At 36.1% G+C, this 15,879-nt stretch overlaps 1 protein-coding gene across 1 annotated transcript in view; it reads right to left on the bottom strand.

Moving 5' to 3' along the window:
- Window positions 1-10,876: 10,876 nt before the first annotated feature.
- Window positions 10,877-15,879, bottom strand: part of LOC111556367 (casein kinase 2 subunit alpha' interacting protein) — a 387,346-nt gene continuing 382,343 nt past the window's right edge. Inside the window, exon 4 of the transcript XR_006584963.1 lies at window positions 10,877-11,100. The gene's annotated coding sequence lies outside the window, so the exon portion shown is untranslated. The remainder of the gene's footprint in view (window positions 11,101-15,879) is intronic.

Raw genomic sequence — 15,879 nt, 5'->3', positions numbered from 1 at the left:
TTTCTGATATTCCTCTTCAGTTTAGTTTCATTCAGGATATTCCTATTCTATAATGTAAAGTGTGAGTATAATAAAATGAAAGAGAAAAAACCTTGAGAAAGAGAAGATGATATGAAAGAATGATGTCTCCATTGATGACAAAAAAAAATCACTGGAAAAAAACCACACAAACAAAAAAAAATAGATGGGATATTTTCTTTTTCTTTTTTTTTTTTGCAACGTTTTTATTTATTTTCGGGACAGAGAGAGACAGAGCATGAACGGGGGAGGGGCAGAGAGAGAGGGAGACACAGAATCGGAAACAGGCTCCAGGCCCTGAGCCATCAGCCCAGAGCCTGACGCGGGGCTCCAACTCACGGACCTCGAGATCGTGACCTGGCTGAAGTCAGACGCTTAACCGACTGCGCCACCCAGGCGCCCCTGCTATATACTTCTATATACTTTAGTTTTATTAACACATTTTATTTTAACATGATTCTAGGAGCTAGAGACTAAAATTCCCATTTTACAGGTAAGTAAACTGAGGGTCAGTGAGGTTAAATTGCCAGAATTACATAATTAGTATTTAATATTCTTTCACTACTCCTTGCTTGTCTCTATTACTAAATTAAATTTAGTTCCACAACTAAATTAAATTTCTTCATTAACATACATGAGTTTCTGTGGTGGATTATATTACCTTGCTCTGAATCATCAAGTCTCCTAGTCTGATATACTTCTTATAGAAGCTTTATGTGCATAATTGCATCCCAGAAGTGTATATGTAATTTGGCCAGTGAAATTCGTATGTCACTTCTGGGAAGGAACTTTGTCATCTAGCACATGGCTTCCTAAGTATTTTTTTTTTTTATCTATTTGCCATAATACCACCAATATCCCAGATAAACACTACTCCATCCGCCTGTATTCCAGAATGAAGACAACAATTAGCAGAGCCAGAAATAGATATTTGGTATTGTTAAGAAACAAACATTTACTAATAGAGTTTTAGAATCAAAGACACGATAATAAACATCGTGCATTTTCTGGAGAGACTCCTCTGTATAACTTCCTTGTGAACTTCTGGCAATAAGTGATATTGATTGGTGAGATGTTGGAAAACATGGTGCAAAACAAGTAAATGTCACAATTTTTTAAAAAGTAAATTCATATAACTGATAATAAATTTGACATGATAAACATATTTTAACACTTAGAAAAGTAAGACATGAGCATTACGAACGAGTATACACTCTAAGAACATGTGATTCTGAAGTAATTTTTTCTTTTTTATTCATGTTATTGGACTGATTGATCAAGGTAACACAATATGCATAATTTATTCAAATTTTGCATCAATATTATACAAAAATACGGACTCCCTTTTTCTAAGTGTAAATAATTCTTTTTTTGAGAGAGGGAGAGAGAAACCACAAGTGGGGGAGGGGGAGAGAGAATGGAGTACAGAAGATCTGAAGTGAGCTCTGCGCAGAAAGCAGAGTCCCACTGGGGCTTGAACTCACAACTGGGAAATGACTAGAGCTGAAGGCAGATACTTAACTAATTGAGCCACCTAGGCAGCCCCCTAGGTGTAGATAATTCTCATATCTGTTCTCATCCTGTAAAACAGATAAGTATCCTTGTTACAGACAAGTTCACTGAAGCTCAGAGAAATCAAATAAATTTACCAATTTCACACCATGGATGATTTCGTTTGAAACAAAGACACACAAGATGGAAAATAAATGGTGGCTTAACGTAGTATAGTTAAGTAAATTCATAGATGACATAAATTTTCACCCTTAGAGTACTGAGTCAGCTGAACTCAGATTTATTTAGTCTGAGAACATCGTCTCTTTAACAAAGCAAAAAATTACCAAATTTCTTCTCAATGTGTGTTCTGTTTTGCGGTTTATGATTTAGAAATAGGAATTATATATTCTCTACATGTATTACTATATTTTAGTTACATAGAAAATAGAAATGAGGGGCGCCTGGGTGGCTCAGTCGGTTGAGCGTCCCACTTCAGCTCAGGTCACGATCTCAGGGTTCATGAGTTCGAGCCCTGCGTCAGGCTCTGGGCTGATGGCTCAGAGCCTGGAGCCTGCTTCCGATTCTGTGTCTCCCTCTCTCTCTGCCCCTCCCCCATTCATGCTCTGTCTCTCTCTGTCTCAAAAATAAATAAATATTTAAAAAAATTAAAAAAAAAAGAAAATAGAAATGATCCCTCCCTCCAGACATATAGAATATCCCTTTTTTTAAAGCTATATACACCAGAATTAATCAAGTCTTTTTGCACTAATTATCGAGGTCACATAGATCATTTGTCACCACAGAGATGGGAATTTCTGATTCTGGAACTTAGTCCCTTTCAGGTGACAAAAAGTGACATACTTTTTTTTAATTTTTTTTTTTTTAATGTTTATTTTTGAGACAGAGAGAGAGAGCATGTGAGCAGGGGAGGGACAGAGAGAGAGGGAGACACAGAATCCAAAGCAGGCTCCAGGCTCTGAGCTGTCAGCACAGAGCCCAATGTGGGGCTTGAGCTCACAAGCTGTGAGATCATGACCTGAGCCAAAGTCAGATGCTTAACCAACTGAGCCACTCAGGCACCCCAAAGTGATATATTTTTAAGCAGTCTTTCTTCACAAACTTTCCATGTCTGTAGGAGAATCTGTTATCCTGATATTTTAGAAGTTGAAGCTGTCCGATTTCTCCTTTTTCTTCACTTCTTTTCACTCCACCAGATGAAATATCCTTTATCTTGTCAATACTTCTTTGACAATAACTCTTCAATTTGACCATTCCTCCCTACACATATTATAGCAACTCTACTTATACTAGGATAAGCAAACTAGTTGTTTGGGGAAAAAAAAAAAAAAACATCTCTGTAGCTTAACAAAATAAAAGTTTATTTTCTGGCCATAGTCTAATGAAGATGGGTGGCTCTTCTGGAAATTTCTCTTTCTGGGGTAAATATAAGAAATGAAGTTTATATAATTTTATGTCTCTATCTAGAGGTCTTCAAAAACTGCTACATTGATGGGAGAGAGGAACAGTGTATGACCAAATGAAACATTTTATGATCAAGGCTAAAAATTACGTCTTTACTTTTGCCAAATATTCCACTGCCCAGATATCTGCCACAAAGTCCAAGAATAATTGATATCTGGCCTGAGAAATTATAGTTGATTTTTTTTTCCATGGGGCACAGAAAAAGAAAACAAGTTTGCTGAGCACATGACATTACCATGGCCTCACTATCCCTAGAAATATTTACTACTTCCTGTATTCCTATGGTGCTATTATTGCCAGTTTTATTTTTTAATTGACCACCTTTTTTACAGAGATATTCCATAATAATTTATTTCCTCATTCAAACATACTGTTTGGTAGCCTATTATCCGTTTATGGAGTATATGAAATAAAGCATATTATGTTGACTTACTTTAACTGTCATACCTAATTATAGACAACTGAACTTAATGCATAACACATTACTTAACTACCATTATAATTATAATTATGGCAATATATAGAGGACAGCAATTGAAAATATATATAATTTGTTAAAAATTATAATAAAATAAAAAATAAAAAGTATTAAATTAAAAATAAAAACTTTGTTACAGAGGTGGTAATGATCCTTAGAATTATTTAAGGAATAAGTATGTCCACACTTAAGTTAGTATTCAGAGACAGATCAATATTAAAATTATCCAAAGTATCACAAATGCTCATTTTGGATTTTCTGAATATTTTCATACCAAGGGAAGACTATACAAATAGACCAAGTAGAATGTTGTCTACATAGTGTGACTTAAGATGTAAATAACTCATCTATCTACTAAATTATCCTTCTACCTAAACTAACTGCTATTAGCAGGAAAGTCTTTGTATTGAAATAAGATTTTGTTTCCCCAAATCAGCTTTTTTCTTTGCAAAGTTTCGTGCATGAATTCATGACCATTCATGTTTCAATTAGCCTGTTACATAAGAATATCATGCAGAGGTGTGAGGTAAGGAAATGTGAAAAGTACAGAGAACTGAAGGGAAATCCCAAGAGCATGTGACCATCCTGTGAGACTCTGGACATCCAGGCTTGAGAGTAGTGCACTTGGTTTAGGGAAATAAAAAGTGAAGATGTAAATGCAAAGAGACATTTCGCCTAATTCAGAGCTTTTTGGTATGACTGAGATTGATAATGTGTGTGTTAAGTGAATGGCTGCATTAGCATTTCCCTTTATTTTGTTCTATAGATTTTCATTTTCCTATAAAAAGATGTATACATCACATGCACACAGCCAAAACTCCACTATGTTAACATGCTAGCCTGGCTTGCTGAAAAAGGCAAGTCCATGGCAAAGGTCATGCATTAATGGTTTATTGTGGGGAGGGAGCAGGGGAAGAGAGAATGAAAAGGGCAGACAATGGAAGTGAGACAGGGAAGAAGGAAAACGCAAATACTGGGAATTGTCATTGCTGAGAAATCACAGCTGGCTTCTCAGTCACTAGTAGATTCCTGAGAGGCCATAGACAACCACCTATTCCAGAAAGAGTCTATCCATGAAGCGGAAGGGTCAAAAATTGATTGGCTGCCTTCTCTCTCTCTCTCTCTCTTTCTCTCTCTCTCTCTTTAAGGTAGAGCACACAAGAGCAGGGGAGGAGTGGAGAGGGAGAGAATCCCAAGCAGGCTCTGCACTCTCAGTGCAAAGCCCACCATGGGGCTTGATCTCCCAAGAACCTTGAGATCATGACCTGAGCCGAGAGCTTAACTGACTGAGTCTCCCAGGTGCCCTATGACTTTTTCTCTTTTAAGTCTTTCATTGGGTCGAAGTTGGCCACTTTTCTGAGTTGTGTTATTTCTAAGATGGCCAGAACCTGTAATGTGTCCAGTATCTCAACCACAGACACTGCAGCTGCCATCAACCCACCTCAGAGTGAGCAGAGGAGGAAATGCCACCCTCCTAGTTTTGGAAGGTAAGCAAAAAGGGTGAGCTGGAAAACAAGGTGACTGTGATGGCAGCCATGGCTTTCCAACCACTGGAAGAGTGGGCTTGGTACCTGGGGCCTCTCAGGGAAAAACAAAAAAATCTGTTGGACAACAATCCTCTATGGATTTCTTCGATTTCTCCCTCATTTTGGCCTTTGGAACAAAGACATGTTTGAGTAATATACATGCTTTGGAAACTAATGTCTCCCTAAAGATACAGACTCCAGAGTATTCGAGGGTAGTAAGTTGCTTTTTCCACTCTGGGAACATTTCGTTACATTCCAAGGTAAGAAATAATCTGTTTTTTTTTTCTTTTTTTTTTTTTTTTTTTTTTTTTTTGGAGAGGAAGATGAGCAGATATGCCAGTAGCCATATAAAATCTTCCCATCTCCTAACCATAAGATTTTTCATCTGTGGTGCAACGTGTTCATGTGCCCCTAAAACATCTGGCCCTCCTGGAATTGCCCTGTGGGACCGTGGCCATGAAGAACTAATGCAAGGTATTACTCTGGCTGAACCTTTTCTTCAGTGAGTAATAAGTTGTCTGTGACTTTGACCCAGGGTGTTTGTGTTCTTTTGTCAGTATGTGCATATGAATCCATAGCAGGATTGCTTACTAGTTTGCAGTCAGGGTAAAATCTTAGACCCTTAATAGCTCCTAACTCGACAAGAACCAGAGAAGCAACAAAGACCTTGGGGAAATCAGGGCTGATGTATAAACTTAGACCAATACAGTTAAACTATGGGTCCTATTGTATTAATATATGGCACATTATAATTAAGATTAAAAGAAAAATCTTGAATTCATACACTCATTTTATAATTTTTGTAATCACTTTGTGTTCACTTGGGTCTTTTTTTTCATGATTCCATCTTCTGTTACTTCATTAGGGGTCTCACTTATTCAATACTTATTTATCAAATATTTACTTTACTTTTGAAATTTGTTTTAAATGTTTAAATTCCAGTTAGTTAACATATAGTGTAGGGGCGCCTGGGTGGCTCAGTTGACTGAGTGTTCAACTCCTGATTTCAGCTCAGGTCAAGATCCCAGGTTTGTGGGATCAAGTCCCTCATTGGGCTCCTCACTGAGGAGCTCCTCCTAGAGCCTGCTTAACATTCCCATTCTATCCTTCTACCTCTCTCTCCTGCTTGTGCTCTCTCTCTAAAACAAACAATCAAAAAGCATATAGTTAAACATTAATTTCAGGTGTAAAGTCTAATGATTCATCACTTACATATATAATACCCAGCGCTCATCACAGCAAGTGCCCTCTTTAATGCCCATCACCCATTTAGCCCATCCCCCTGCCCACCCTCCCTCCAGAAACCCTCAGTTTGTTCTTTATAATTGAGAGTTGGATTTATGGTTTGCCTTTTCCCCCATCCATGTTCATCTGTTTTGTTCCTTACATTTAAGAAACAAATATTTTCTTTAAAGACCCATGCTCTGCCTTGTGTTGTTAAAAATTGGAACACAAAAGAAACTAACAGGTATCAGTGTATAGACTGTGCATGGCATTATTCTCTTTGTTCCATATAAGAATCATTTGATTCTTAAGACTCCCATAGTAGAATTATTATTATCTGCATTTTAAGGAGGAAAAAAAGAGAAAAATAGGAATTAAGCAGATTGTCCAAGGTCACACAGCCAGCAAAGGAAAATGTCTTAATATGAACACAGACTGCTTAGATTTAAATCTTTGCACTTTTAAAAATTTTAATTCTGTCTCATTATCTTAAAATTAACAGGAGCTAATGAGATGTTTCTACAATATCTACAATACATTTAAATGTACATTTATTTGGAGAGATTCTGAAGTCTCAAAATTGACACCTCTTCTCACTCTTAACACTCTCCATGGGCTTCTCATCAACATGGACAACTGCATTTGTCATCCATCAGCCAATGACCTCCTCATGTGCACATTCAGTCCAAAACTCTTTTTCTAAACCTATGTATTTGATCTGTTTAAAACCCTGTGAAAAGCTCATAAGGTAAAAACCAAACCCTTAAAAAGAGTCTCTAATATTGTAAAAGGTCTTGTACTTGTCTACCTCTTTCTAGTTTCTTTCTAGCTATCCTCACAATTTTCTCACCCTTACTTTTCAAAATCTTGTGGATTTCTTTTATTGTTAGGTTTATTTACTTATTATTTGAGAGAGCCAGAGACAGCACAAGTGGGGGAGGGGCAGAGAGAGAGACGGAGAGAGAGAACATCCCAAGCAGGCTCCACACCATAAGCACAGAGCCCGACATGGGCCTCGAACCCATGAACTGTGAGGTCATGACCTGAGCCGAAACCACAAGTCAGACACTCAACCAAGTGAGCCACTCAGGCACCTCAAAATCTTGTGGATTTCTAAACTGTGTTGTGTTGCCTTCTGATACAGGTTACTGTGCCAGGAAATCAATTCACTCTGTCTACACTATCCACCACTATCAACCACACATGCACACTCTCTCTCTCTCTCTCTCTCTCTCTCTCTCTCTCACACACACACACACACACACACACAGACACACACACCTTCAGATGCTTAAATCTTATCTTCAGACTTGAATTTCAAGATCATATTGTCATAGGATCTCCCCCAGATCCACCCAAGACTTGACCAGATCTTATTATTGTGCAGCATAGTAGTATCAGTAATTTTCTTTTTTTCAGAGTACTAGCTGTTTGTAACTGAGCATGGTTGTTTTATGATTGCCATACTACAATGTAAGCTCAGGAGAGTGAGACTTTATCTTTTCTGTTAATTCTTATATCCCTTACACTTATCACAGTCTAGACACATGAAATAGTGCTTGAATGAATGAATGAATGAATGAGCGAGCAAATGGTTAAAATAGGGAAAGAATGATATAACATGCAATAAGATTTCAAAGGTGAGAGATTCACTCACTCCTCACTTCACTATTTAGAGAATGTTTTATCGAAAATGTGACAATTGAAATGTATCTTTAAAAGATATGGGGAATTTTGAAGACAGAGATGGGTGAAGTACATTGCAGTTTGATCCAAGTGGTTTAGCAAGAACTAAAAGTATTGCATCAAAGTAGTGAACGATAAGTTTAGGAGTTATTACCGGATGCACACCATTTATTCTCCTCCCTTTAGAGTAATATTGAAAAGCTAATCTTAGGAAGAGAAGAAATAATAACTCTGTTGTTTAGCAACTGAGTTGAAGATGACAGTCACTAAATTAAGATTAATGCATCTGCTAGTAATTTAGAAATAGTTCTTTATTAAAATGATATTCAGCTATTAAAAACCATGAACAAGAAAACATAGAATATATGAATTAAAATAGATTCAGAGATCATTCAGCACTACTCTTCAACGTTTATTTATTTTTGGGACAGAGAGAGACAGAGCATGAACGGGGGAGGGGCAGAGAGAGAGGGAGACACAGAATCGGAAGCAGGCTCCAGGCGCTGAGCCATCAGCCCAGAGCCTGACGCGGGGCTCGAACTCATGAGCCGACTGCGCCACCCAGGCGCCCCTAGCACTACTCTTTAAATGGACAGATGAGGATGTGGTCTAGCTTGATGAACGGACAAGCATGAATTAGCAAAATGGGTGAGTAATAAAGACAGGATTAGAACTCAGGTCTCCCCATTGTCAGCCTAATACATTGGGGATAAAAAGCCCTGCAAGAAAAACACTTGCCAGTGGTAAGTTCATATCATACTTAGCAATAGTCATCAATAAAAATAACTGCCTACTATAACAAAAAAGTAATTAATAAATCTCAAAACATTATGTTGAACAATAGAGTCCAAACACAAAAGTATATAGACTGTATTATTCCCTTTATGAGAAGTTCTAAAACAACAAAAACAAATCTATAATGATGAAAATGAAAGTAGTTGTGTATAGAGTTAGGCAAGGGGGATTTAATTGAGAGAGAAGGTAAAGAAATATCTGGGGTATTGACATGTTTTATAGTTTGATTGAGGTTGGTGATATGTGGGTTTATATATTTATCAAAATGTGTCATACTGAAGCATCTGTGCTTTTTAAGCAATGTAAATCATACCTCAATAAAAACCCCCTATTGCCATAATCATATTATACACTAATTCTATTTAAATAAAGCCTAAAAGTCGGGACACCTGGGTGGCTCAGTGGGTTAAGCATCTGATTCTTGATTTCAGCTCAGGTCATGATCTCGCACTTTGTGGGTTGGAGCCCCACATTGGGCTCTGCACTGACAGTGCGGAGCCTGCTTGGGATTTTCTCTCTCTCCCTCTCTCTGCTTCTCTCCCACTCGGTCTCTCTCTCTCAAAAATAACTAAACATTTAAAAAATTTTTAAAATAGGGGCGCCTGGGTGGCTCAGTTGGTTGAGCGTCCGACTTCGGCTCAGGTCATGATCTTGCAGTCTGTGAGTTCAAGCCCCCCATTGGGTTCTGTGCTGACAGCTCAGAACCTGGAGCCTGCTTCGGATTCTGTGTCTCCCTCTCTCTGTCCTGCCCCCGCTCATGTTCTGTCTCTCTCTCTCTCTCTGTCAAAAATAAATAAACATTAAAACAAAATTGTTTTTAAATAAAGGCTAAAAGAAAAACTGATTGCCTGATTGTGCTAACTGGCCAAATATTTAGGTAGATAGATAGATAGATAGATAGATAATAGATAGATAATTGATATATGTGTAGTTAAGATATATGCATAGATACAATAATCATCTCTGTACTTCTAGTTTGTATTGTAGCCTAATACAAGTAATGACCCATCTTGAGAAATAGGTTATTAACTACTAAAATTATAAAAAAGGATAAGAAACCTAAGAGTTACTTTATAAGCCTGTTTGGACCTACTTTTTTGTTTTGATAGGTTTTCACTTGTGTGATAAAGGATAGGCAAATGAAACAGAGTTTTCCTTTGTACTACCATGGGTGCACTACCATATATATATTTTTTTATTCCATTGAAAAAAATCTCATCAAAATGCCAGCGTAGATTTCTAGACTTCTCTGAAAATCTCCTTTCGCTCCAAATATGTTGTTGGGAGTACTTCTTCCCTGATTCTATCAACTGTATTCACCAGCTCCCAAGTGCATAATCGAGATAGAGGAGATATAACAAGAAAAGAGACAGGCATCTCTTCACCATTTGTGAACGTAATGAACCCCTTCATCTGATCTTATTATAATTGCACCACCTCTGGCACTGGTCTTTGGATCTGCCCCCAGTTATGCCAACATCAATTTCTGGGCATATTGATGCATAATCTTAGCTGGCAAATCTCTACTCTCCAGGCCTTCTGTTTATTGTAATATCGATGAGGTTTTCCTTTTATAGCTCCCTCTCTCTAGAGGTAAACAGATTTGGTTAAAAACAAAAGAGACTATTAATTAGCATCTTTCTAAAAAAAAGACTATTTTGTGCTGGTTTTTAATTCTCTGACATAGATCGTTTTGTCTTCGTCTCACTGCTTCTGTTTCATTTCTGTGACTGTTTTTATAAAACTCATGCCTGTTTACTCAGATTGTGACAAAAGATAAGCATATTCTGTTTGTATTTTTCAAGCTCATTTTGACATTTTTAAGAACACGTTCTACCAGTTGAGCACGGTTCTGTCCTTTATCACACTCAGTATTAGAACTGGTATTTATCAGTTAGTAAATCACAGATGTTCAGTATGTGCACTTAACCACAAAAATGGGTGTGTCGAGATAGAATGATCACAAAGACATCTCCAACTCAGTAAAATGATAGGTCACTCTTGCCTGAAAGAAAGAACATCTTCCTCTCTTATGTGGGAGAAAAGATAATTTGTCTTTCTTACTTTGTTTAAATGAAATAGCTAGGCTAGTCTGTAGGGTTTTCTCTCTGGATCTGTAAAAGAATTTCCCAAAGGCAACAATTAAAGAACAAATTTATGTACATAAAATGACTATGTGACAGAGAATTCTGTTTATTTTAGTTATCCTTGATTTGGTTTGCCACTCTATAGATCTAATCATTTGGAGAGAGTTCAGTTATGCAGATCGATAATTGAATTTTAGAGTAGTCCAAAAGCATGTTATTGCTTTCCAAATTGCAGAAGAAAATGTACCTGATTTGCTTCTCCCAAGTAAATTTAATCAATATTTCTTTGGTCCAGCTTCAGATACTCCATCTAAAAGTGAAGAGGAAAATTCCAAAGTTCAGTAAGGAGTTTGTTCCTTGACATCAGTAAAGTAACTGCTTACTAACTTTTTCTTTCCCATTTTGAGCTTATATATGGAGATTTACCTGCAATTTCATAAGGAAGCACATGTTTCTAACTTAATACACAACTAGAATCTGTATTTTTCAATGAAAAGTACTGGACAATTAATTTGGGTGGGCTTAAATGTGCATTAATTCATTGCTCATTTTGATCCACCTTTGGGGCTAATTTGGAAAATATACCACATTAACCTACCACTCAGAGATAATTGCTGAATGTATTTCAAGAGTTTGAAATCATCCCATTATGTACATTTCTACCTTCTTATTTCCATTTGAGCCAATGAAAGGTAAAATGTTAAGTAGGATGAACTAATTATTCCAGGAGAACATTTAAAAAGATGTTTCTCTGCATTTAGTCAAGGGTTCTGCACAATGTAATAATAGATTGCTACTGATGACTTTGATTATTATAATCATGTTGAATGGCAAGGTATTTCAAAAACATTTCTGGAAAAGATTGGCTTAAAGAAAGATACAGGTAAAAATAAATCATGATTCAAAAGGTTATCCTACTAGAAAACTACTATGTGATACCTGTTTTTTCAAAGGTACAAATTGTTTCTAAACCTTCAGTGATTCCTATGATGATAAAATATGTTTGTCAGTCTTTGCCTTCTCTAGTTAATATTTTGTTTTTATCATATTGTAATACTTAAAGTTTACACAGCATTCAATATAGATTGAAATAAGAAATTTTTCATGGATACCTATAACTTTGCAATAGTTTCTTAGTTTTTCTTTTTAAAACAAACCAGTTCACAAACATTAAAAGGACCACAGACCCCAGGGAACTAACCAATCAAACAATTAACTTTCTCATTAACAAGTTTCACAAGGCATGTAAGTTAAAAAACAACAGTAATAACAAATCTTTATTTCTGAAATGTTAAATCATACTGTGTTGCCTGTCATTTCAAGTTATAACCTGTCCCAAATTCGCAGAATCTCAGACATGCCCTGCAAACTGAAAATAAAAATGGCCTTGAGAAAGGAAATCAGATTTCAAATGTCTAAACAATTAACATGAAACCTGAAATATAAGAATAATGCCTTATATTGTTTAGAAATTTCTCTCAATCCAGTTATTTTTAAGATCTCGGAATTTAAGAAGAATGCTATAGAAATAAACACTTGTCTCTAACCTTCACCTTAAGTGCATTTTAGGGTAGTCATCAGATTTAAAAAATAGGTGTCAAGTAGGAAGGAGACTAGTCTAAGCAGTTGGCTGCTGAGCAGATGGGCAAAAGGAGGGTAGGGATAGCTGGAAACAAGAATCTGAAATCCAGTATAAATTTGGCTAGCAAGTGATGACATAATTGCAGGAAAAATCTAGATGGAGTAAATAGGCAGCAAAAAAAATGCAAGTTATCTCATATGATTGCAAGTCAAAAAGAAGAATCATGTAAGCAGAAGTATCTAGGAAAACACCCTCAAATTTCTTATTAAATGAAGGTACTTGAAATTAAGAGAACAGCTAATGTTCAATTTTAAATATTTGTTGATTGTTTTCTATGTAACAAATTGGTAATGACAGTGAATATATTAGAGTTTCTGTCCTAAAAATATCTCACAATCTAGCTGATGCTCACATCTGGATATTTCTTTAAAATTCAGCATAGGGGTTTAGTTCTGCTGGTTCTTGATGGCTGACCAGGTTAATTAGAAACAATCACCTTAGTGAAGAAAGTGAGAAAACTTGACATCACTATACACACACACACACACACACACACACACACACACACACACATATATACATATATATATACACTTGAATAAAAAATACATATTATATATATATATATAAATATATATACACACTTGAAAAAAATATACATATTATATATATATATATATATATATATATATATATATATATAAATATATATACACACTTGAAAAAAATGTACTTGGAGAATTTAAAAGGCAAGGGAAAATAATAAGGCCAAGATTCAGAGGAACACAGAAAATCAGAGATGTGAATCCAGCATTTGTGGCTAATTTTCCCTTAAAATGTCTTTGAGTTTCAGAAAAAAAGGTATTTAGGAGGGTGGTGAGTTCAGAGCTCACCAAGTACAGAGTAATAACTACCTGCTCTGGGATGGGACTGTTAAGACCTATATTCTAAAAATGAACTGAGGAAGAAAGGTCCTTGCGGAAATGTATCTCAGCTTCAAGTGATTATTTCAGATCTCAAATTCTTTCTCCGTTAAAAATGGCTAAGATAAATACTAGATGTAAAATAGTTACAAACAATAGAGTTATCAGACGCAATCTTTGGCTACTCCTGAGATATTCAAGGAAATGAGAAGATTAGAAATTTTAGCAGAAAATTGGAAATTACAAAATGAAAGAAATGGAAATCAGAACTGAAAAAATATAATAAACAGAGATGAAGAGAAAATTAATAAACTGACATAAGCAAAGAGAGAAAAGATCCAGAATGAAGCAAGGAAAAATAAAAGAGAAAATACAAAACAGAAAGCTGGAGACAGAGAATAGAGAAGAAGAAATCTATATAAAAACGGAATCTCGAAAGGAACTAGGAGACAGTGGAATACAAATATTATTCAAACAAATAATGGCTAAGCATTTTCCAAACTGATGAAAGACATAAAACCCTGGCTTTAAAAAATGAGACAAGTTTCAAGCAGGATAAACAAAAAGAAAGCTTCATTCATGCATATCATAGTAAAATTGCTGAGAACTGAGGCACCTGGATGGCTCAGTTGGTTAAGCGTCCAACTCTTGATTTCAACTAAGGTCATGAAATCACAGTTCATGAGTTCGAGCCCCACATTGGCCTCAGTGCTGACAGTGCAGAACCTGCTTGGGATTCTCTCTCTTCCTCTCTCTCTGCTCCTCCCCTGCTGTCTCTCTCTCTCTCTCGCTCACTCCTCTCTCTGTCTCTCTTTCTTTCAAAATAAATAAACTTTTAAAAAATTGCTGAGAACCACAATTAATTTTGCTGAGGAAAAAATATGTTTATGCCCCAATAGAATAAACTCAAATTACATTAGAAAAATTCAAAAAATAATAAAAATAATTTCAAAATTATAGCCAGAAATTTTCACACACCTTTCACAGTTACTGATAGAGCAAAATAGTTAAAGAAGGGCTATATTATAATTTGTTCATATGACTAGCACTCATGTCAACAATTATTTAGTGAAGGGAATATCCTAGATAAATGTTTGATAGCTATCAGGGACTGATTAAAACTTGGACAAGGACCATTAAGGACTATATGTGTGTGTGTTTCATTTTTATTTCACTATTAACATCAGTTTCTATCATCTACTTTTCTATATATCACAATTTCTATTTCTATTTTTGTTCATTTTCCTTGCCAATGTAATACTACACTCATCTATGGTAGCTCTCATCTAAAAACCTCTCACTTTCTCCATAGTCCTCATCTTCAAAAAATTGTAATCAAGGACTACAATTAACTTCTTCACTATGAGTGCACTTGTTAACCCTTTGTTTTTCTGGTATAGGTCCTTCCCACTCTACTAGAAATCTTTCTTCAGAAATTCCCATTGACCTAAAACACTAAATATTTTCCTTCAATTGCCTCCTGCTGAATAAATTCACAGCATTTGTCATGATAGGTCATTCCAAAGATATCTGTTGGCTGTCCTAACATCGAACTATCCCATTTATCTTGCAATCCTCTTAGTGTCTCTTCCCTTACTCATATGTATGCATCTTTCCCCTCCATCTTTCTATTATGCTAATTTCTAAGAATCTGCCCACAGCCATTTTTATGTTCACTTTCTTGCTTTGGAATCTTGGCTAAGTCCACAGTTTCAGCTACCATCTCCAAATCAGTCACTTCCAAATCTTTCCTAAGAAACAGCTGAATTTCTAACTGTATGTTATTTCTACACTGAATTCAGTAAGTCTAAAATTAAATGATCTGTCCCTGGAGTACCTGGACGGCTCAGTTGATTAAATGTCCAACTCTTGAGCTCTGTTCAGGCCATGATCCCAGGGTCATGGGATGGAGCCTGGAGTGGAACCCTTAGTGAGATTGGTGTTTAGCATGAAGCTAAGATCCTCTCTCTCTCCCCCTTTGCCCCTCTGTCCCTATCCCACACTTGCACACTCTCTCTCCAAAACAAATTATCTATTACCATCTTTTACACAATTCTCAGGGGTCTTATAGTCCTCTTAATGTACTTTTTTTGCAGTCACTGTAACTAAAAATCCCTGAATTACTCTTGTTTTTCCTCTTCCTTGTCTTTAATTATACATAAATCATTATATATATTGAAGCTACATATGTATGTGTATATATGAATGTATATATATAATATGTATATTATATATGGTTTTTTGCATGAATTTCTTCTTCCTTAACCCCCTTTTTACCATTTTAGTGAAAATAATCATTACCACTTGAGGCCATCATTAGTATTTTTGAAATATTTTCAGTCTTCCTTGCTTCCAGTTACATGGTAGGAATGCCTTTCCCTGCATTCCTGGAAAGTAGGCCATGCAATGTGATTTCCCTTGGTCAGTTAAGTATGGAGAGAAGTGTTAATGTGAAAATTCTGGATGGAAGCTCTTCAGGCATTGCATGTTTTACCCTGCTGCTACTCTTTCCCTACTGCAATGATAATGGAGAGCAACAGTGATAAGAAGAACCCGCTGATATGTGCTGGTTAAGTTGTATAAG

The sequence above is a fragment of the Felis catus genome, chromosome C2 (assembly GCF_018350175.1).
Source record: "Felis catus isolate Fca126 chromosome C2, F.catus_Fca126_mat1.0, whole genome shotgun sequence".
Taxonomy (NCBI): Eukaryota; Metazoa; Chordata; class Mammalia; order Carnivora; family Felidae; genus Felis; species Felis catus.
This window is presented reverse-complemented; position numbering and strand designations above follow the sequence as displayed.